Source organism: Pan troglodytes, chromosome 3, assembly GCF_028858775.2.
Source record: "Pan troglodytes isolate AG18354 chromosome 3, NHGRI_mPanTro3-v2.0_pri, whole genome shotgun sequence".
In the NCBI taxonomy this organism is placed as follows: Eukaryota; Metazoa; Chordata; class Mammalia; order Primates; family Hominidae; genus Pan; species Pan troglodytes.
The window spans coordinates 71,134,246-71,157,758 of NC_072401.2; positions in this window are offsets into that span (position 1 = coordinate 71,134,246).

Genomic DNA, 23,513 nt, shown 5'->3' on the forward strand with positions numbered 1-23,513 from the left:
CGTATAATAATTCTGAATACAGTAAAAGCATGGTACAAGTAATCTGTAGTACCGTCAAATAAGAGCCATGTATATGTGCTCAAAATATGTTAAATTTCTTTCTGTATGCTAATTAAGCTACTTGTCATTAATGATTCACTTACATATCCAATCAATCTACCTGTCTGGGAAGAATGAATATGGGGAGCCTTACTGAGATAACATGCCAAAATAACTGCAACATAAGTTTTTTCAAGGACAATTTGATGGCTTCCTATAGTGATTGCTCCAATATTATCATTATTAAATTCTAAACCACTAACTCTAAATTGATTCAAGTTAATGTGAAAAAAATCATAGTTGAATTTTGCTAAAATTGATGTCAGTTTTAATGTCTGCAGCACAGTAAAACTTTAAGTAGGTAAAATATTACATAATTTTTCTAACATGAAGAGTTATCTATATACCCAAATATAAATGAAAGTAAAAATGAACAATTTGAGCAATAAAAAGTATCATAGAGAAAATTTTAATGATTAAATTTTATTTTGTAGTAGTTGGAATTCTATTAAGTAGAAAACTTGGATTAAAAAATATTCAATTGAATCAGAAAACTATATCTTGATGCTCAAAATAATGTTTCTAATTTTAAAAACCTATCATTTTTTTCTAGATATAATGTGATATGAACATACAATTGGTATTTAGTGGCAATTATACAAGTAATTATTTATGATTATGGATTTAACTATTTAGTTGACTATCAATTCGTGTTAATGCTAATTTTTGTTTTTTTATTTTATTTTTTATTTTTTTTTATTTTATTTTTTTTTGAGACGGAGTCTCACTCCGTCGCCCAGGCTGGAGTGCAGTGGCGCGATCTTGGCTCACTGCAAGCTCCGCCTCCCGGGTTCACGCCATTCTCCTGCCTCAGCCTCTTGAGTAGCTGGGACTACAGGCGCCCGCCACCACACCCCGCTAATTTTTTGTATTTTTAAGTAGAGACGGGGTTTCACCGTGTTAGCCAGGGTGGTCTCTATCTCCTGGCCGCGTGATCCACCAGCCTCGGCCTCCCAAAGTGCTGGGATTACAGGCACGAGACACCGCGCCTGGCCATGTTAATGCTAATTTTGTAATTTTTCTTGAAGTTTGGAATATTGGAATAACAATGGTATTTGTTCTCAGGGGCACAAACTAGCTAAATGAATGTAAAGGAATCACTCAAATTTCAATAACAAATTTTTCTTGTAGATAAAATGTAACAACTTGATCATGTCTTGGGTTTCTCAAAGAGTTACTGTGAAGGTGGGAAATGTATAATGAGTAGCTATAAATATAAAAAAGTATATTTAATTCAAGGATTATAAGGTAAGATAAAGTTTTGCAGCATTAACTAATGTAGATATATGTATTTTCTTGTCTGTGTTATCTTTTACTTCTCCCTTTATATATTCTGCTGTCTTCAACCATCCCAACTATAACTTGGCCCACAATCTGCAGAGAGGTTAGAGCATAACTCAAAGTGAAGCCAGAAGCAAGCAAACAAAAATCTAGCCATATTGTGGCTTTCTAGATTCCAATGTCAAGGACCTCCCATAAATAGCAGTTTTGGAAGAATACTTGCCTAACCTCTCGTCTTGTTGATTTTCTTTTTCTCTCCTGTGGGCTGAGAAAGGAATAAAATCAGAAATAAATCTGAAGACTTTAGTTCTGAAGTGAGGCTTCGAACAATCCCAACACCCTAGTCCTCAGAACAAAACTGTGAAGGTGGTAGTGATAAAACCATGGATAAGTTTGGGTACTGAGGAATTGAACAAATGTGTGCCTTATTTCCTCAGATAGGACTTAGCAAGGAAGATAATGTCCTATCCCCACCAATCAATGTGGTGTATTAGCAGAAGATTAGATTCGGCTGTAAGTTGTATTTGAAGCATCCCATTAAGTATTTTCTGGGCCCTCTAATTCTTGAAAATAACTAAATTCTCTTTTTTAAAATAAATATTTACACAATTATTAAGAAGTAAAGGAGAACCCAAACTGTCTAATGACTATGATGAGAATTCATTGCAGTAGAAATCAGTGTAGACCAAACAACTTGGAACAAGGATACCCTAAAGGGTGCCAATGAGAAAGTACAAAGATAGCATGAATGGTATGAATAATTTGCAACAAATGCCCGCTTAGACAGACATCAAACAATGGTGAATGACTCCTTGTTTGTATGGTTAAAATGAGGAGATAATGAAATTTGTAAAATCTTATCCTATTTGTGATCGGAGTTCAAAAATCACAGTTAATTGCCATACAAAGAGATTCTTTTTTTTTTTATGCTCAAAGAGATGGAGAATAATCAGAACAAATTTCACAGGGACTACACTAGGTAGACAAGATACATTAGACAAATAGCAGGTGAGTTCTAATTTTCTCTAGAGTCAAATTATCAAAGTCTAGTTGTTCAAGTTTCAATTTTCCTTAGAGTCAAATAATCAAAGTTTAGTTGCTCAATTAGGATGAAAGCGGACCCCTGTAGATATAAAGTCTAATCGAAATCTGAGAAGTACCTTTTTATGAAAGGTTCTTGGAAGACACGGTTTGATGAACAAAATCGACATCTGCAAGGATACACAAAGTTCCTTGACACTAATCAGTGGTACCAGGGTTGGCAAGCAAGGCTTCAGTGAATAGCTCAAAGGCTGGCAATGTGTAGCCCTGCCACAGCCTATGCTCTCAATGTGTCTGTCAAATGTTGGGTTTGTATGTGTTTTGGAGTCTAGTAGCTGAGGCCAATAACGAACACATGTATTCTGTTGAGGTGTGACATACATTCTCATGAAAAGAGGGATCACACTCCATGATTTTAACATGGCAAAAATATATGTTATTCATGTAGAAAATTTTGTAAGTTTTTGGAGTCATTTGAAAGCTACACGACACTCCTGACCTTAATGCCCTATCCCTTGAAATGTAGATGCCACTCCAAACAAAAAAAGAGAAGGAAATTCTGAATTGACTAAGATTTTGTGAAATCAACAAAGATTATGTTTTCTGCCATCAAGTTGACTAGACACTTTAAATAGAAATTTAGTGATTTTATAAACTAATAATCTCTCTTTATATTTGGTACTCCTCAGTATGGGTATTAATATCTCCATACAAATAATAACAAAAACAATAAACAGTAAAAAAATTGTAGTTCCAAAGAATAGATATGAAAATGATAATTTGAAAAATTCTCACATTTAGCAATATCTTAAAACAGAAAAGATATAAATGTAGATAAGTAAATAGATCTGTATTCAGATAGATATATAAAAAATACAAGTAAATGTGAGTTTTATTTTAAATCTCAAGTAATTCAAGATGAAAGATGGTTATATTCTTACCAAAATTTGAATATTTGCCATATTGTGTAGTTACTAATATTTTATAGTGTTAATCAGAACAATAGGTTTGTATTTTACCGTCACTTAAATGATGGTAATAATATTTACTTAATAAGCCTACTGAAAGTTCTCATGTATTTTAGAAATGGATCTCACATTTCAATATCAACATAAACTGAATGGCACCTTGACTGTGAAAGCTTTTAAGCCACTACATATAACCAGGTGTTTTGAAACAATTGTTGTACTGATATTTATTGCACACATGATATTGTGTACATGCTAATTGTGTTCATGATAATTGTAGAGAATTACCCACAAGACCCATGTATGTAGTTTTGACTTAAATATATTCATTTGGCTGGAATATTTAAATTTGTTTGATGTCAGTTGAAGGCAGACATTACCTACATTAAGATGGAAGTGAACACACTCTATAGGGAAAGTCAAGGATCTTTACAATTTGTATTCATAATTAGTAACTTAAAAGAAGATTAGTAACTTCTATCGTCCTTATTTACTTCACTGAGGATACTAAAATCAAAATCATAACTTCTAATCTCTTATACCAGTGGAGTGTCCCAAGCTTTGGATTATGTACTTTCATGTTTAAATCTATAGTCAAAGTCCCTGAATAAATAATATTAACTTTAAGAAGTCTAGGTAGATAGGTAGATAGATAGATGATGTCATTATATTATTATATTGTTGTTATATCAATATATAGCTAAGATATTATTTATGTAAGAGGTAGTAACTTTTGATTTATTTTTTAGTCTTCTTTAAAGTCTCATCTCTGAAATAATGACTTCAATATGTTTTGCAGCCCTAACGTTCAATAATTTGCTTAGTATTATTTGATGAAGGCTTTGAGAAAAATCAGTTTTGTCAGTGTGAATGATAATCTTAATTTAAGGAGGTGATTTTTTTCATCAAAAGAGAACTGCTTGAGATAATGATAAAGCAACAGTTCTAGAACTGGGTATAACTGGATTTAATTTCCAGCACCAACAACACTTCTCAGCTATGAGAATTCTGGCAGCCTACTCCATAAACCTGAAGCTTCTCATACATACATTTATATCAAATGTTAATTGTGAGAAATTATAAGGAATGCATAAAAATATTTAGCCCAATGAATCATTCATGATAGGCACTCAATAATTGGCAGCTATTATCATAGTGTCAGAGCATAGATATTAAGTATGTCAAACAGTGTCTCAGTCTGTGCTTTCAACAGATAGATATTGAGCAAATTGAGCAGATCTATCAATACCTGTATTAACAGTCAATACTATTTTAGGAGTCTTCTTATATACAGTAACTTTATAAGAGGCAAGACTTGATCTTCAGTATATGTAACTGCATGTGAATTATGTTGTCAGAGATCTCTACTTCTTCCTCAAAGGTAAGGTTGGGAGGATTTAATAGCCCTATTAAGTGCTTTGAGCCCCTTGGAGAAATGATACCACAGAAATGCAAAAGGTTATTTGCACATGCATCATTGAAATATCATAGGTACCCGTGGAATAGTATTTTGGTTAGCCTTCTACCACAGTAGAATGACGATGGGAATTGACTATTCTATATGAATGCATATCTGGTGCAATTTTGGTTAAAAGATAAAAAAGTCAAACTTCAAGGCCAAAGAAGGTGTTTCCTGAGTAATGAAGAGCTTTTGAATGCTCTGCATCACATACCCTGAGAGTAATGAACAGCTTTGATCATGGTCTGAATCACATATCCAAACAATCAGATTCTAATAATTGCTACTTCCTTTTATGTAATGGCCAGATTGAACACTTCAAAGACATATCTACCTTGTTGGATAAATTCATTGACTGAAGATTGCTGGGAGCTTTATAAAGGTTATTGAAAAAGTGCCAGCTAATCAAATGACCGCTTAGACCAATATTTCATTGCAGCATACATAGCATACATATGCTTAAATTCCTCTTAACCCATTAGCAATTTACTGGTGGGTTGGTTTTTCAATTTCTGTTTACTTTGATATGACATAAAAAGTGACACAGTTTTACTATGAAAACTTTTTAAACCAGCCATTGGTAAATTATAGTAACTACATTTAAAATTATTTGGATATTTGTTGGAAAAAACACACAATGCATTTGTGTAATGCCTCCCTCTCCCTGCTTGAGGACTTAAATTACAAAGTTTATATTGTCAAGCCTGCTGGAGATTTTCTAAACAAAAGAACTCTTTTCTCTCTGTACATGTTTAGCTTCATTATAATTCAGTTAATTATACACAAATAAAGACAGGAAAATAATTTCAAAAGTAAAATTAGAATACTGTAATTTGTGACAAAACTATACTAAAAATAAACTACAAATAATTGGGACAAAATTATATTAATTACACATAGAGAAAATTACTTTATTGCTCCTAATATTACAAATTAAAATCTAGTTTGACCATGAAGCAACTTTGTTGATCATAAAGGATTTCTTTTTCAATGCTAAGAAGATGGATTTTCATAATTATATCCATTTGAATATTATAATGTTTGGGAAAAATTACTATGTATCGTCGTCTATACTGAGGTTTCTGACTCATATACAACAGCACGAAATACATTATTGCCACCAGTTAATATCATCTGGAAGATGTGATAGGCTTAGCAACTGCTTATCTCTGATTCTTAAGAGAAAATTTTCTTCCTTCTGCATTTAGCCACAAGATTAGCTAGCACTTCCAGCACTTCACATCTGGTCTTTCTTGCACCTCACTGAACTCACAGAATTGAGAGATTTACCTGCTGAAAGCCTTGTCACAGTTCCAGCCTCTGCCTCATCTTAATCCTTCTCATCCTCTCCCAAGCTCCACACTTCTCTCCATTCCAGAGCTTCTGCAGAGACCTACTATTGTTACAAATTGCCCAGTGGAGTCTAGAACCGAATTTGCTCTCAAATGTGGTTGCATCATTTTTCTGTTTTTTATATGCAAAATACTAACATTAGCATCTAAATGCAGCTGTGTTGCTACTCATCCCCAGCTACTCCAAGGATTCCTCAGATACTCAAAGGATAATGCATCAAAGTCTGCAGAGATTCTCTGTATAATTGTCCTAGTCATTCAATATATAATTCAAAATAAAATACAGTTTTGCAAGTGGTGCAAGTGGACATAACCATGAAAGGAGGCTTTTTATTGTCACATTATATATTAATCACTTGCCACACCTAAACAACCTCCTCCCACCAAATCTAAGAAATAAGAATGATGCTGCTCAAATATATCACACTGGGGAAAATAAGAAAAATAAGGAAAAATCTGTAAATTGGTTATCTCTTATGTAAAGTTTCAGGGAAAGAAGAAATCAACAAATACAGCAGCAATGCCATCTCCATCAAGCTACCAAAGACTTTCTTCACTGAATGGGAAAAAACTGCTTTAAAGTTCATATGGAACCAAAAAAGAGCCCTCATTGCCAAGTCAATCCTAAGCCAAAAGAACAAAGCTGTAGGCATCACGTTACCTGACTTCAAACTATACTACAAGGTTACAGTAACCAAAACAGCATGCTACTGGTACCAAAACAGAGATATAGACCAATGGAACAGAACAGACCCCTCAGAAATAATACCACACATCTACAACTACCTGATCTTGGACAAACCTGACAAAAACAAGAAATGGGGAACGGATTCCCTATTTAACAAATGGTGCTGGGAAAACTGGCTAGCCATATGTAGAAAGCTGAAACTGGATCCCTTCCTTACACCTTATACAAAAATTAATTCAGGATGGATTAAAGACTTAAATGTTAGACCTAAAACCATAAAAACCCTAGAAGAAAACCTAGGCAATACCATTCAGGACATAGGCATGGGCAAGGACTTCATGTCTAAAATACCAAAAGCTATGGCAACGTAAGCCAAAATTGACAAATGGGATCTAATTAAACTAAAAACTTCTGCACGGCAAAAGAAACTACCATCAGAGTGAACAGGCAACCTACAGAATGGGAGAAATTTTTGCAATCTACTCATCTGACAAAGGGCTAATATCCAGAATCTACAAAGAACTCAAACAAATTTATAAGAAAAAAAACAAACAACCCCATCAAAAAGTGGGCAAAGGATGTGAACAGACACTTCTCAAAAGAAGACATTTATGCAGCCAAAAAACACATGAAAAAATGCTCATCATCACTGGCCATCAGAGAAATGCAAATCAAAACCACAATGAGATACCATCTCACACCAGTTAGAATGGCAATCATTAAAAAGTCAGGAAACAACAGGTGCTGGAGAGGATGTGGAGAAATAGGAACATTTTACACTGTTGGTGGGACTGTAAACTAGTTCAACCATTGTGGAAGACAGTGTGGCGATTCCTCAGGGATCTAGAACTAGAAATACCATTTGACCTGGCCATCCCATTACTGGGTATATACCCACAGGACTATAAATCATGCTGCCATAAAGACACATGCACACGTATGTTTATTGCAGCACTATTCACAATAGCAAAGACTTGGAACCAACCCATATGTCCAACAATGATCGACTGGATTAAGAAAATGTGGCACATATACACCATGGAATACTACGCAGCCATAAAAAATGATGAGTTCATGTCCTTTGCAAGGACATGGATGAAGCTGGAAACCATCATTCTCAGCAAACTATCGCAAGGACAAAAAACCAAACACCGCATGTTCTCACTCATAGGTGGGAATTGAACAATGAGAACACTTGGACACAGGAAGGGGAACATCACACACCAGGGCCTGTTGTGGGGTGGGGGGAGGGGGTAGGGATAGCATTAGGAGATATACCTAATGTAAATGACAAGTTAATGGGTGCAGCACACCAACATGGCACATGTATACATATGTAACAAACCTGCAGGTTGTGCACATGTATGCTAGAACTTAAAGTGTAATTATATATATATATATATATATATATATATATATATATATATAAAAGAAAATGGAAAAAAACATTTTTAAGTGAGAGTGGGAGTAGGAAACGACAGAGAGAAAAAACAAAAAGAGATATCTCAGGTGTATCCTGGGACTTAAAATTGTTCTTAAGGGATATATGTACCTAGCATCCCATGTTGGAACTTTAAAGGCAATTTTCTATAAACCAGTATTAAATCTTGCATCATTATTTCAACCCATATAGATTATTGATTATATGCTTAATTGGAATAATTCTTTTTTAAGAAATGTGGAAACAAATGGTTATAGAGCATGAAATCTCCTGACCTGAGACATGTTTGAATTTTGATTCTAACACATACTAAATGATTGTAAATGACACACAAAACTTCAATCACTCAGCCATTTAATAAGGCAATACTAAGAAGAATATTGAGCAAAGCAGATACATCACTTCCATCATAGATCTTGTTATCTGGAGGAATAATTACTAGGGATAAGAGCTCTCATAAAGAGAACATCGTATTTGTCAGCCACATGTAAGATATATCATCTAATTTAATCATGAAAACAAACCCATGAGATGTTCACTATTATACTTTTTAATAGATAAGATAACCAAGAAATTAAATCACACACACAGAAAATATAAAAACAGAGATTCTTTGTCAAACCATCAGATTTTATGCCATGTAATCTCTACCACAAACCACTTTTCTAAACCTCAGTTTACTCCTCTAAAAACTGAGGATTATGAAATTATTTATTCTACAAGGTTTCTGTAAAAAATAAAATGAGATAATCCATTAAAAGGACCTATCACAATGTTTGCCACATAAAATGTGTCTGATCAGTGTTATATGCTGTAATTGTTATTTTTATTACCACATGATTAGATTCTCAGGGGATCACACACACACACAAAATAGTGCATTTAATTTCTAGGACTTCTTGCCACCTGCACCCAAGATTTTCTCTCAGGTTTGGTTTTGAAGTAACCCATACAAAAACACTACAAACAGCAGTTTGGCATCTCATTACAGTTTTCTTTTCTTTTCTTTTTGCAAAATTGAGATGATAATATTTGTTTCCCTCTTTTGCAGTGCACTTAAAATATACCTTGAATAAGGTGACATCTCTCCCCTTTGAAAAACCTCAAATAATTTCTGTTTTGGCTATATAAATCTACAGTTTTATATACCAACATTTTTACTTCACTCAGTGTTGGTTTATATATTAGTCTAATTTCACACTGCTGATAAAGACATACCTGAGACTAGGCAATTTACAAACGAAAGAGGTTTAATGGACTCACAGTTCACATGGCTGGGGAGGCCGCAGAATCATGGCAGAAGGTGAAAGGCACATCTCACATGGCAGCAGACAAGAGAAGAGAACTTGTTCAGGGAAACTCCCCTTTATAAAACTGTCAGATCTCCCGAGACTTATTCACTATCATGAGAATAGCACAGGAAAGTTCCACCCCCGTGATTCAATTATCTCCCACTGGATCCTTCCCACAGCACGTGGGAATTATGGGAACTACAATTCAAAATGGGATTTGGATGGGGACAAAGCCAACCCATATCATTTTGCCCATGGTCCCTCCCAAGTCTAATGTTCTCACATTTCAAAAGCAATCATGCCTTCCTAACAGTACCCTAAAGTCTTAACTCATTTCAGCATTAACTCAAAAGTCCACAGTCTAAAGTCTCATCTGAGACAAGGCAAGTCCTTTTGCCTATGAGCCTGTAAAATAAAAAGCAAGTTAGTTACTTCCTAAATATAATGGGAGTTCAGGCATTGGGTAAATACAGCTATTCCAAATGCAAGAAATTGGCCAAAACAAAGGGGCTACAGGCCCCATGCAAATCCAAAATCCAACAGGACAGTCAATTCTTAAAGCACCAAAATGATCTCCTTTGACTCCATGTCTCATATCCAGGTAATGCTGATGCAAGGGGTGGGTTCCCATGGTCTTGGGCAGGTCCACCCATGTGGCTTTGCAGGTTAAAGTCTCCCTCACAGTTACTTTCATGGGCTGGTGTTGAGTGTCTGTGGCTTTTCCAGGTGCACAGTGCAAGTTGTCGATGAAGCTACCATTCTGGGGTATGGAGGATAGTGGCTCTCTTGTTTTCACCCCACTAGGCAGCCCCCCAGTGGGGACTGTTGTACGGGTGCCCATCCCACACTTCCCTTCCACACTGCCCTGCCCCTGCAGCAAACTTCTGCTTGGATATCCAGGTGTTTCCATACATCCTCTAAAATCTAGGCAGGAGTTCCCAAACCTCAATTCTTGACTTTTGTGCACCTGCAGGCTCAATACCACTTGGAAGCTTCCAAAATGTGGGGCTTGCACTCTGAGGCCACAACCCAAATATATGTGGGCCTGGAGAGGTTGGGACTCAGGACACCAAGTCCCTAGACTGCACACAGCAGAGGGACCCTGGGCCCGGCCCATGAAACCATTTTTTCCTCCTATGTCCTCGTGTCTGTGATAGGAGGGGGTGCCATGAAGACCTCTGACATGCCCTGGAGACATGTTCCCCATTGTCTTGGTGATTGACATTCAGCTCCTTGTTACTTATACAAATTTCTGCATCTGACTTGATTTTCTCCTCAGAAAATGGGATTTTCTTTTCTACCAAATTATCAGGCTGCAAATTTTCTGAACTTTTATGTTCTGTTTCCCTTTAAAAACTGAATGCCTTTAACAGCACCCATGTCACATCCTGAATGCTTTGCTGCGTAGAAATTTCTTTTGTCAGATACCCTAAATCATCTATCTCAAGTTCAAAGTTTCACGAATCTCTAGGGCAGGGGCAAAATCCTGCCAGTCTCTTTCCTAAAGCATACAAGAGTCACCTTACGCCAGTTCCGAACATGTTCCTCATCTCCATCTGAGACCACCTCAGCGTGGATTTTATTGTCTATATCATTATCAGCATTTTTGTCATAGCCATTCAACAAGTCTCTAGGAAAGTTCCAAACTTCCCCGCATTTTCCTGTCTTTTTCTGATCGCTCCAAACTGTTCCAACTCTGCCTCTTACCCAGTTCCAAAGTTGCTTCCATATTTTTAGGTGTCTTTACAGCAGTGCCCCACTCTACTGGCACCAATTTACTGTATTAGTCTGTTCTCATGCTGCTAATAAAGACATACCTGAGACTGGGTAATTTATAAAGGAAAGAGGTTTAATGGACTCACAGTTCAGCATGGCTGGGGAGGCCTCACAATCATGGTGGAAGGCGAATGAGGAGCAATGTCATATTTTACATGGCAGCAGGCAAGAGAGAAAATGAGATTTGGCTGGAGACACAGCCAAGCCATATCAGTTTACATCTAGTTTCAAAGGGGATATTAAAATATGTACATTCGTTAATATTTATTCTTTCATTTATTCAACAGATTTTTATAGAGCACCTTCTAAATGTCTCCCAATAATGGAAAAGATGATGAGCAGGTCTGACTCAGTTTAAAAGGAACTTATATTCCATGGGAAAAGACACATCAGAAACTGGTAAATCACAATATTGTATGAAAATGAATTTCTAGACAATGGAATTCACCATTCTGTATAAATAAATGAGAAAAGCTTTTAACCAGAGGCCAGGGTAGAAAAAACTTCCCTGAAGAGACAATTTCTAGGTTAGGAACAGAAAAAAGAGTAATAGCCAAGGACAGAAAGGTACAAAGAAGCAAAAAGCATTTCAAACTTTGGGAATCGCAGAGGCAAAGGTCAAGCACATTCTGATAACAAAGTTCAATATAGATGGGATGTCAACTGACCTTCAGAGAATTAAATAATTCATGGGAAAGCACTTTGAAAAGTGAAATATACTATACAGGTGAAAGGTATTATTATCTCTAATAAATTCTCTCTGGTGGGGAAAAGTGAAAAAATACAGGGTTAAAAGTCTATTTAATTTCAAACACAGTATTTTTTTTCCAGGGGCTATAGGCAAAGCATGTAGTTAAGTTTAAATGTCTTTTATTTCTTCTAAATTCCCCGTTTTATTTGCATTGTGATATTTTGGTACTGCTCTAGAAATTTTTTGGAAAGATTGCATATAACTACTTTTCCCCATAGGGATTTTCTGAAATTTAGTTACATTTGTATCCAGCCCAATTATCTAGTAGGAAGAAATGTTATGAGTGCTATACACATTTATTCAGGGCAAAGTTGTCATAACTGCATAAGTAAAAATCTGAAACTCATACATGATGAAATATTTCACTGATACATAATTTACAAAAGATCAGAGGGGGGAGTGAGGGAATTGACTGTCTCATGAGAGGAAAGTCGGTATATCATAGATTTCCAGCACCACTTTGGGGAAAGTGCCTTCTAATGATGAACATTGCTGGGTGGATACAGAGCAGAGTTTCTGAACACTCATCCTTCGACAGGCTATGCTAGAATTATGTGTGGCTCAAAAATATAAGACCTTTCCCTCAGAGATGCTGATTCTGTTTCCATAGGAATTTGTAGTTTTATTTTATTTTTTTAATTTCAATAGGTTTTTGGATACAGATGGCTTTTGGTTAAAAAACAAGTTATTTAGTGGTGATTTCTGAAATTTTAGTGCAATCATTGGTGAAATCTGCTGCATTTAGAACCCTTTTAAGTATAAAATATAATTGACTTTTGACAGCATACACTCTGAGCTTCCACCTCTCTGTTGCCAGTTGGTGAAAATGAGCCCATTCTGCTCTTGTGACAATGGAGTTTCTAGATTCAAATGATAATTCCTTCTAAAGAATATAGAATCTACAAAGCCATGATGATGAGGTCTGGACCAGTTATAGGAACATATAGTGTAGGAGGCCGAGGCAGGTGGATCACCTGTGGTAAGGAGTTCGAGAACTGGCCAACATGGTGAAACCTCATCTCTACCAAAAATACAAACAAACAAACAAACAAACAAACTAATTAGTTGGGCATGGTGGCAGGCACCTGCAATCCCAGGTACTTGGGAGGCTGAGGCAGGAGAACCACTTGAACCTGAGAGGCGGAGGTTTCAGTGAGCCAAGGTCGCACCATTGCACTCCAGCCTGGATGACAAGAGTGAAACTCCATCTCAGAAAAAAAAAAAAAGAAAAGAAAAAAATAAGGAATATATAGTAGTAAGTGATCTGTTCAGGGTAATGCTCTGTAGCTTTCAGAGAGAAGAAGCTTCAGTTGTTTCTCTTGCTGAGGCTAAGGGCTTAAGAATATACACACTGTAGATATTTATTGTTTGACATTTAATTAGAGGCCTCAGTTTGCAAGTGGTTTAGTCATAATGGGGTAATATCCTCGTCTGAAATGTGCAGTGATTTGTGTCCTTTGAGGAGGAATTTACTATTTAGTAAATGAATACAGTTTAATATATCTTTAAAATGCTACATTTTGCAACTATGAGAGAAGAATGACATACATTACAAAGCGAGCAATTACAATTTTAGGAAATATTTATCAAATCTTACTGTCCATTACAACCAAAAAAGCAACAATCAAATAATGGAGATATCCTAACAATTAATAACATAGCCTTTCATCATTGAGTTAAAAACAATGTAAGTGTTGGAATGCTAACACAACTTGTTGAAGTTGGTAAGGATACCAGTGACTATTTTTATCATTTCAATGCAAGTGGTCATAAAATTGTAGTGGAATCAGGATTTCAATTCAATATGGCTCAGATAATATGCACAACCTTTTCTATGTTTCTAAGAATGTGATTCCTCAGATACTCAAAGAATAATGTTTATAGCACCAAAGTCTGTAGAGTTTCTCTCTATAATGGTCCTCGTTATTCAATGTATAATTTAAAATGAAATAGCATGAAGAGACTTTATTGTGCAAAGTCCAACATTTTGTATGTAATAGGAACTGAGGTAGACAAGCCTTTAGTTCAAGGATTTATGTTAATTTGACTCAGGAGTTGGATTGCACTTAATGTTTATGGTAACTCTCAGGGCCATGGGCTTAAATTCCTCTAGGGTCCTTGTTTCTATCTCCCCTCCTGTCACTGAGCTTCCCTAAGAACTGCTTCTCAGAAAGAGTCTGCATCTTTCGGCCCTGTCAACTGTAATCAACTGCTATTATACTGGAATCCTATTGGAGTAACAGTACAAGGACTAGAGAGAAACTTGCTCTGATTTTATAACAAAATTTGTCTTTTAATCCGTCTGTTTCTTTGTGCTCTAACATCCCCATATAGCTTTCCAGTGCTCTTGGGTTTTACCGCCTTTCCCCTTGGGAAGTAAGTCTTTTTAATGGAGAAAAAAAAAAGGCTTTTTTGGCTTTTCATAATAATTACTCTTCCCCCATACACCCACCCACCAGAGCACTGAGAGGATCTTTCTCAGATCTTCAATGTAAAACTATGGTGGGGTTCCTGGAGGTAAAACCGACAAACGTTGAGGGCTGCCTAAGCCTGTCTCTAGTAGTTTCTCACTGCGCTTTATAACTCCAGAACCTTCTGCTTCATGTGAGCAAGTCTCAGCTGTAACTATTAGGATTCGTCTGTCTCTCAATATTTCCCAATATGGTTTGCCGTACAACCTCAGTTTTCCAGTATGTCCAAGAAAAGGTGTTAATTTTCCTTCTGTTCAGCTTTCTTTAGTCATAAAGAGAAGAGTGACATTTTCAAAACTCTTCATATATTAAATCTAAAACAGTAAGTCCTTATTATTTTGATTTAATTTACATGTCTCTAATGACTACTGACATTGAAAACTTTTTCATGTAATTATTTATTATTAGTATATCTTTATCTTTTAAGTGTCCAATTTCTTTGCTCATTTTACTTTGGTTATGTTATGGGTGAATTACATAGTCCCAAAAAGTCATATGTTAAACTTCTAATACCATGTACCTCAGAATGTGAATGTATGTGGGGAATGAGTCTTTAAAATGCAATGAAGGTTAATAAGGTTCTGAAAGTGAGCCTTAATCCCTTAAGACTAATGTCCTTATAAGGATTGAAGATTAGGACACAAACACAGAGGGCCAGCCATGTGAGGACACAGCGATTAAGGTATTTGCAAGCCAAGAAGTGAGACCTCAGAAGAAACCAAACCTGCAGACACTTTCATCTGGAATTTCTAGCCTTCAGAATTGTGAGAGAGTGAGTTTCTGCTGTGTAAGCCATGCAGTCTGCAGTATTGTGCAATGGCAACCTCAGAAATCTAATACAAGTTGAATAGAGTCCCCCCAGAATTAATGTCTACACAGAACCTCAGAATATGACTGTTTGGAAATAGGTCTTGGGAGATATAGTTAGGGATCTCAGAGTATAATCATCCTGGATTTAGGTATAACCCTAAATTCAAAGACAGTTGTCTTCATAAAAAGAAGAGAGGACATAGACACACACAGAGTAAAAGGTTATGTGATGTTAGATACAGAAATTGAAGTAATGAAAAGGATGGTCCTCAACCACCAGAATCTAAGAAGCATGGGACAGTTTCTTCCACAGAGCCTCCAAAGAAAGAACCAACCCCACTGATGCCTAGATTTCAGATTCCCTCTAAAACTATAAGAAAAATAAATTTCTTTTATTTTAAGCTACAAGTTTGTGGCAATTTGTTAAGGCAGCCATGGGACACTAATACACATCTTTTTATTCATTGTTTAAATGTCTTTATAACACCACTCATATTTCATTGTCCAATATGACACAGCAAAAATTGGTAACAATGGGTCCTAGATGTGTAATTTCCTCTGGGAATAACAGTGCATATTAGGGTATAATAATGTAGTCTACTACACTCAGTTTTTGTATTTTTATATGTGTAAATTATAAACATGTACTTTTATCCTAATGTGTGATAAATATCTGACATACGCAAACTATGAATGGGTATGATAAAGCTAGATTATATATTAATTTAATCATATTAATTTAATCATATTGATTAATGCTATAAAATTCACATAGTTCTCACTGTGATTGAACATGCTACATTTTAAATTAAAAATTTGCTAAAATAATTTTGTGATATTGCATTTAAAGGTTTAGCGTCCAAGTTTTGTTTACTTGCATATCTGGTTATATTGGCTATCATAAATGGAAAAGATATATAACAGATTATGTATATCCAAATGGAAGAAGGGTGTCCTTTGCTGTGCACTCTAAATCACTGAACATCTTTTTCAGTCTTATATCACATTTTGCAAAAATTTATCTCAAATATGTTGATTTTTTATTCACAACATTTTCAAAACCTGCTGTAACTCTTTATTTGAAAGATTTTTACATAGGATAGAATATTTGTTTCCAAAATTGCTGCTCCCCGCCCCACAGAACATACCTGTTAGTTTTTATTTTTGAACTTCAGCATAAATTTAAGTAGCAAATTGCCTAACAGTGGAAACATTTCAAAAACATGCATTTTAAAAAACGCTTTCTACATAACATAATATTTTTTTAAGTAAGAATTGCTTTCTCTTTATCTTTCTAAAAATGTTTCCCTTGCTTTAAAGGGAACGATTTCGTATTCCATTTCTCTGTCAAAATCTCTGTTACATACTCCTAACCTGTCTTTTGTTATGACAGATATAGTCAACAAATGTGGAATAGTCAAGTTTTGTTACCTCATCTAAAGTACTACATGAACAGTTAACCAGCATCCCTATGTGAAGTAAAAAACCTTTCCGATAAATTCTCATCTTGTTAAGTGGTATTATAAAGCATGGTAATAATTATTTTTTATCTTTAGTTAACTATATTGATAACCTCCTTAAAACTTTAACTTTAAATTATGTGTTACATTGAATTACCGCTACATTATGATGTTAATTCATTTCATAGGTTCATCAATTTTTCTATTTCATATCATAGGTAAATTAATACATCATAAGGTTTTTTAACTTCAAATTTTCTTGGTAAAATATTAAAAAATAACTATTCTTGAGTAGATTATTCTTTTAACCTCAAAATAGTTCCATTAGACTGCTTATATATACTAAGACTGATTGTCAAAACTATCCTCTTCTTATTCACGTATGCTTACATGAAATATTTGTTTGTAATAATTAAAGTATACACTCTTTGGGGGTTCAGTTCCTTAAAGTTGAGGGATGTGATATGTATGTCCACATAACCTGCAATACATTGCAGTAGGATGTAGCAATGAAGAATGTAGTTGTCACTGTGCTGGCCTCCAGGTTTCCCATATCAGGTGACTAGCATGTAACAGGCAACCACCTTTCAAACAAGCAAAACCATGTTTTCAGATTAAAACATAATTATTAAAATTACTTGTGATATTATTTCCACACTAACTATTCTCTGGTGCACATTGACAGAGTTTTATGATGCAACTTTGAGCAGTATGCCCCTAGAGGAAAATTCAAATTGTCTTTCTTACCCAAACTTCTACAATATCAGTTTCCGTCCTGCTCCTTATTCCTCATTTTGGCCAATGCTACAGGAAAGAAACAACAAACAAAATCAAGACACAGAAGAAGAAACAAGAAGTCCACATAAATAACTTAATATTTTAGAAATTCTTCTGAGAAAGTCTTTTAGTTTTAAATTTTTATTGGTTTGTGTTAAACGCTTTAAGACATAATTCACATTCCATATAATTATTCTAGGTAAAGTTTACAATTCAATGGCTTTTAAAACACAGAGTTGTGAAAATATGACCATGCTCAAATTTTAAGATATTTTTATCACCCCTTCAAAAAAAAAAAAAAAACCCCTGACATTAGTAGTCACTTTCCATCTTCCAATCTGACCTCTGCCTTCAGGCTTTAGCAGCACTAATCTACTTATTGTCTCTATACATTTGCCTATTCTGGACATTTCATATAAATAAAATCACATAATGTTTTCTTTTTGTAATTGGCATCTTTTATTTAGCATGCTGTTTTCAAGGTTCATCCATAGTTTAGTGGACATTATTACTCCATTCTTAGTTATTGCCTAATAATATCCCACTGTGTGAACATACCATATTTTCAAGACTAATTCACCAGTTGATGAACATCTGGATTTATTTCTGCTTTTTGGTTATCATAATAATGCTGCTATGAACATTTGTGTACAAATATTTATGCAGACATACATTTTTATTTTTGTTTGATGTAAATGTAGACATGGAATTGCTGTATGCTAAGAACTCTATATTTAAGAGTTTAAAGAACCATCAGGATTTTTTCAAAAGCAACTGTGCCACATTACATTACTACACACACACACACACACACACACACACACAATGTATGATGGTTCCAATTTCTCCATATCCTCATTGATATCATTTGGATGTTTATCCCTTCCAAATCTCATGTTGAAATGTGATCCCCAGTGTCACAGGTGGGGTCTGGTGGGAGGTGCTTGGGTCATGGGAGTAGATCCCTTACGAATGGCTTGGTGCTGTCTTCATGGTAATGAGTGAGCTCTCATTCTATCAGCTTATGTGAGAGCTGGTTATTTAAAGGTGTGACACCTCCCCCCATTTCTTTCTCACCCCCTGTTATCCCACAAGGCAATACACAGGTGGATCCCCCTTTGCCTTTTGCCACTATTGTAATCTTCCTAAGGCCTCTCCAGAGGCAGATGCTGGCACTATTCTTCTCTCATACAAACTACAGAAACATGAGCCAAATAAGCCCCTTTTTCCATATAAATTATATGGTCTCACTTCTTCCTTTACAGAAATGCAAAATGCACTAACACACGCATGAACTCTTACTATTGCCAGTTATTTTTATTATAGCCATCTCATTGAATGTGGACTGGTATCTCATTGCAGATTTGATTTGCATTTCTCTAATGGTCAATGATTTTGAATATCTTTTCATGGCTTATTGGACATTTGTGTATCTTCTTTGGACAAATATCTATTCATATATTTTGCCCATTTAAACAATTTTCTTGAGGTAAAAATATACATACATAATTTGTCATCTTCACCATCTTTAAGTGTACAGTCCATTGGTAATAAAATATGTATATACTTTTTCTTTTCCTCTTTATCTCCCTTCCCCACTCCTGTTCTCTGCCTCTGTAACCACCACTCTACTCTCCATCTTCATGAGATCCAATTTTTTAGCTCCTGCCTATGAATGAGAGCATACAATTTTGTCTTTTTGTGCTTGGCTTATTTAGCTTAACATAATGACTTCCAGTTCAATCCATGTTGCTGAAAATAATGATGCTTTATTCTTTTTTTATTGCTGAATAGTTTTCCATTGTGTATATAAACCACATTTTCCTTATCCATTCATCAACTGATGGACACCGAGGTTGATTTCATATTTTGACTATTGTGACAGTGTTGAAATAAACATGGGAGTGCAGATATATCTTTGATATATCAATCTCCTTTTGTTTTTGAATATATACCAAATAGTGGAATTGCTGGATCAAATAGAAGTTCTATTTTCAGTTTTTTTAAAGGAACCTGCATACTGTTCTACATAGTGTTTGTACTAACTTACATTCCCACCAACAGTGTATGAGGGTCCCCCTTTCTCCAAATCTTCTCTAGCATCTGTTACTGCCTGTCTTTTGATATAAGCCACTTTATCTGGGGTGAGATAAAATCACGTTGTGGTTTTAATTTGCATTTCTCTAATGATTAGTGGTGCTGAGAATTACTTTCATACACCCATGGCCATGTGTATGTTTTCTTTTGAGAAATGTCTGTTCTGGTCTTTTGTCCATTTTTTAATTAGCTTATTTTTTTTTCTCTTGAGATGTTTGAGCTCCTTATATATTCTAGTTGTTAATTCTTTGCTAGATGGGCAGTTCATAAATATTTTCTCCCATATGATGGGCTCTCTATTAACTTTTTTGCTTGTTTCCTTTTCTGTACAGAAGATTTTCAGCTTGATGGAATCCCTATTATCTATTTTTGCTTTGGTTGCCTGTACTTTTGAGGTTACATAAAAAAAATCTTTGCCCAGACTAATATTTTTTTTCTAGTCGTTTCATAGTTTCAGGTTTTAGATTCAAATCTTTAATCCATTTTTATTTGATTTTGTGTATGGTGAGTGTATCAGCCTGTTTTCACACTGCTGATAAACACATACCCAAGACTGGATAATTTACAAACAAAAAGAGGTTTATTTGGGGGTGGAGGGGTAGGGGAGCGATAGCATTAGGAGAAATACCTAATGTAGATCACGGGTTGATGGGTGAAGCAATCCACCTTTGCTCGTGTATGCCTATGTAACAAACCTGCACGTTCTGCACATGTACCCCAGAACTTACAGTATGATAAAAAAAAAAAAAAGAAAAGAAAAGAAAAGAAAGAGAGGTTTAATGGACTCACAGTTCCACATGACTGGGGAGGCCATAAAATCATGGAGGAAGGAGAAAGGCATGTCTTACATAGTGGCAGACAAGAGAGAATGAGAGCCAAGCAAAAGGGGAAACCCTTATAAAATCATCAGATCATGAGACTTATTCACTACCATGTATGAGGGAAACCACCCCTATGATTCAATTATCTCCCACGGGGTCCCTCCCACAACACGTGGGAGTTATGGAGGCTACAATTCAAGATGAGATTTGGGTGGGGACACAGCCAAACCATATCAGTGAAAGATAAGAACTTAGTTTCATTATTCTGCATATGGATGAGCATTGAAAAAACTCTCCTTTCTCCATTGCAAGTTCTTAGCACCTTTCTTGAAAATGAGTCTGTGATAAATGTGTGGATTTATATCTATGTTCTCTATTCTGTTTCAGTGGCCTATGTGTCTATTTTGATGCCAGTACCATGCTATTCTGGTTACTATATCTTTGTAATAAATTTTGTAATCGGGTAGTGTGATGCCTCAAACTTTGTCCTTTTTGTTCAGGATTGATTTGGCTATTTGGAGTCTTTTGTGGTTCCATATAAATTTTAGGATTTGTTTTATATTTCTGCAAAGAATGTCATTGGTATTTTGAAAATGATTGCATTGAATCTATAAATTGCTTTCAGTAATATTTCCATTTTAAAAATATTAATTCTTCTGATCTATGAGCATGGAATTTTTTTTGTGTCTCCTTTAATTTCTTTTATCATAGTTTTATAGTTTTCCTTGAATAGATATTTTATTTCTTTAGTTAGATTTATTCCTAGGGACTTCATCTTTTTGCAACTATTGTAAATGGGATTGCTTTCTTGATTTCTTTTTCAGATTTTTAGCTGTTGGCATATAAAAATGTTACTGATTTCCATATCTTGCTTGTGTTTCTTGCAACTTTGCTGAATTCATTTATCAATTTGGTGGAGTCTTTAGGATTTTCTATCTATAAAGATCACACTCTCTGTGTACCAGGCTAATTCGACTTCTTCGTTTCCAATTTGGATGCCCTTTATGTCTTTGTCTTGCCTAATTTCTTTAGCCAAGACTTCCAGTATTATGGTGAATAATAGTGAAAGTGTGCATCCTTGTCTTATTCTAGTATTTAAAAGAAAGGCATTTGAGTTATCCCCATTCAGTATGATAGTTGTATTTTATAAATGATCTTCATTATTCTGAGGCATTTTCCTTCTATACCCATTTTGATGAGCATTTTTGTCATAAAGGGATGTTTTTATCAAATGCTTCTTCAGCATCTATTGAAAGAATTATATAATTTTTATTGTTGATTCTGTTAATGTAATGTTTTGCATTTATTGATGTAGTGTTTTGCATTTATTAAGGATGTTGAACCATCCTTGCATCCTCAGGATGAATCCCAGTTAATCGTGATGAATGATATTGTTAATATTTTGTTGTATTCTGTTTGTTAATATTTTGTTGAGGATTTTTGCATCAGTGATATTGCCCTGTAGTTTTATTATTGTTTTCATTGTTGTTGTTTCCTTGTCTGGTTTTGGTATCAGGGTTATGCTGGCCTTATGGAATGAGTTTGGAAGTATTCCCTCTTCCTACATTTTTTTGAATATTTTGAGTAGGACTAGCATCAGCTTTTCATTAAAAGTTTAGTAGAATTCAGCTGTCAATCCATCAAGTCCTAGGTTTTCTTTGGAGAGTTTGAATTACAGCTTTAATCACATTACTTGTTACTGTTTTGCTAAGGTTTTCTGTTTCTTCATGGTTCAGTCTCATAGGTTGTAGGTATCCAGGAATTTATCCATTTCTTCTAGGTTTTCCAATTTGTTGGCATATAGTTGTTAATAATAGTCTCTAATGAGTATTTGTATTTCTTAGGTCTCAGTTGTTATATCTTCTACATATATAGGCTGAAAGTGAAGGAGTGAAAACAGGTATTTTATGCAGCTGAAAACCAAAAAAGAGCAGAAGTAGCTATAGTCATATCAGATAAAATAGACTCCAAATCAAAGACTAAAGTAAGATAAGGAAGATCACTATATCATGATAAAAGAGTCAATTCAGCAAGAAGATATAACAATTATACATATGTATGGAACCAACACTGGAACTCCTAAATATATAAGACAAACATTAATAGATTAAAGGCAGTGATAGATTGCAATACAATAACAGTAGGAAATTTTAATACCTCATTCTCAGTAATGAACAGAAATGAGAGAAAATCAACAACAATAACAAAGTGAAGTTAAAGTACATGCTAAATCTAGTAAACCTAAGTGACATTTATAGAACAGAACTGCTACAGAATACACAGTCTTTTCATCAGCACATAGAGCATTTTTCAGAACAGACTATATCTTAGGTTAGAAAGAAGTCTATACAAATTTTAAAAAAAGCAGAAATCATATTGACTATCTTCTCTGACCACACTAGAATAAAACTGGAAATCAATACCAAGAGGAACCTTGTAAAACATACAAACATATGGAAATTAAACAAAATGTTATGAAGGACCAATGAGTCAATAAAACAATGAAAAAATTTTAAATTTCTTGAAACAAGTGAAAATGGAAATACAACATACCAAAATCTATGGGATATAGTAAAAGCAGTATTAGGGGGGATTTTTATATCAATAAACACTTATACCAAAAAAGTAGAAGGACTTCAAATAAATAACCTAACACTGCACCTCAAGGAACTAGAAAAGCAAGAACAAACCAACCTCAAAATTAGTAAAACGAAAGAAATAATAAGGATAAGAGCAGAAATAAATGAAATTGAGACAAAAAATACAGAAGATTAGTAAAATAAAAATTCGGTTTTCCGGAGATAAAATTAACAAACCTTTAGCAAGACTAAAAAAAGAGAGAGAGAGAGGACTTTTGCCCATTTTTAATTGAGCTTTATTCATTATTGAGTTATGCTTTGTATATATTCTGAATAAAATTCCATTATCA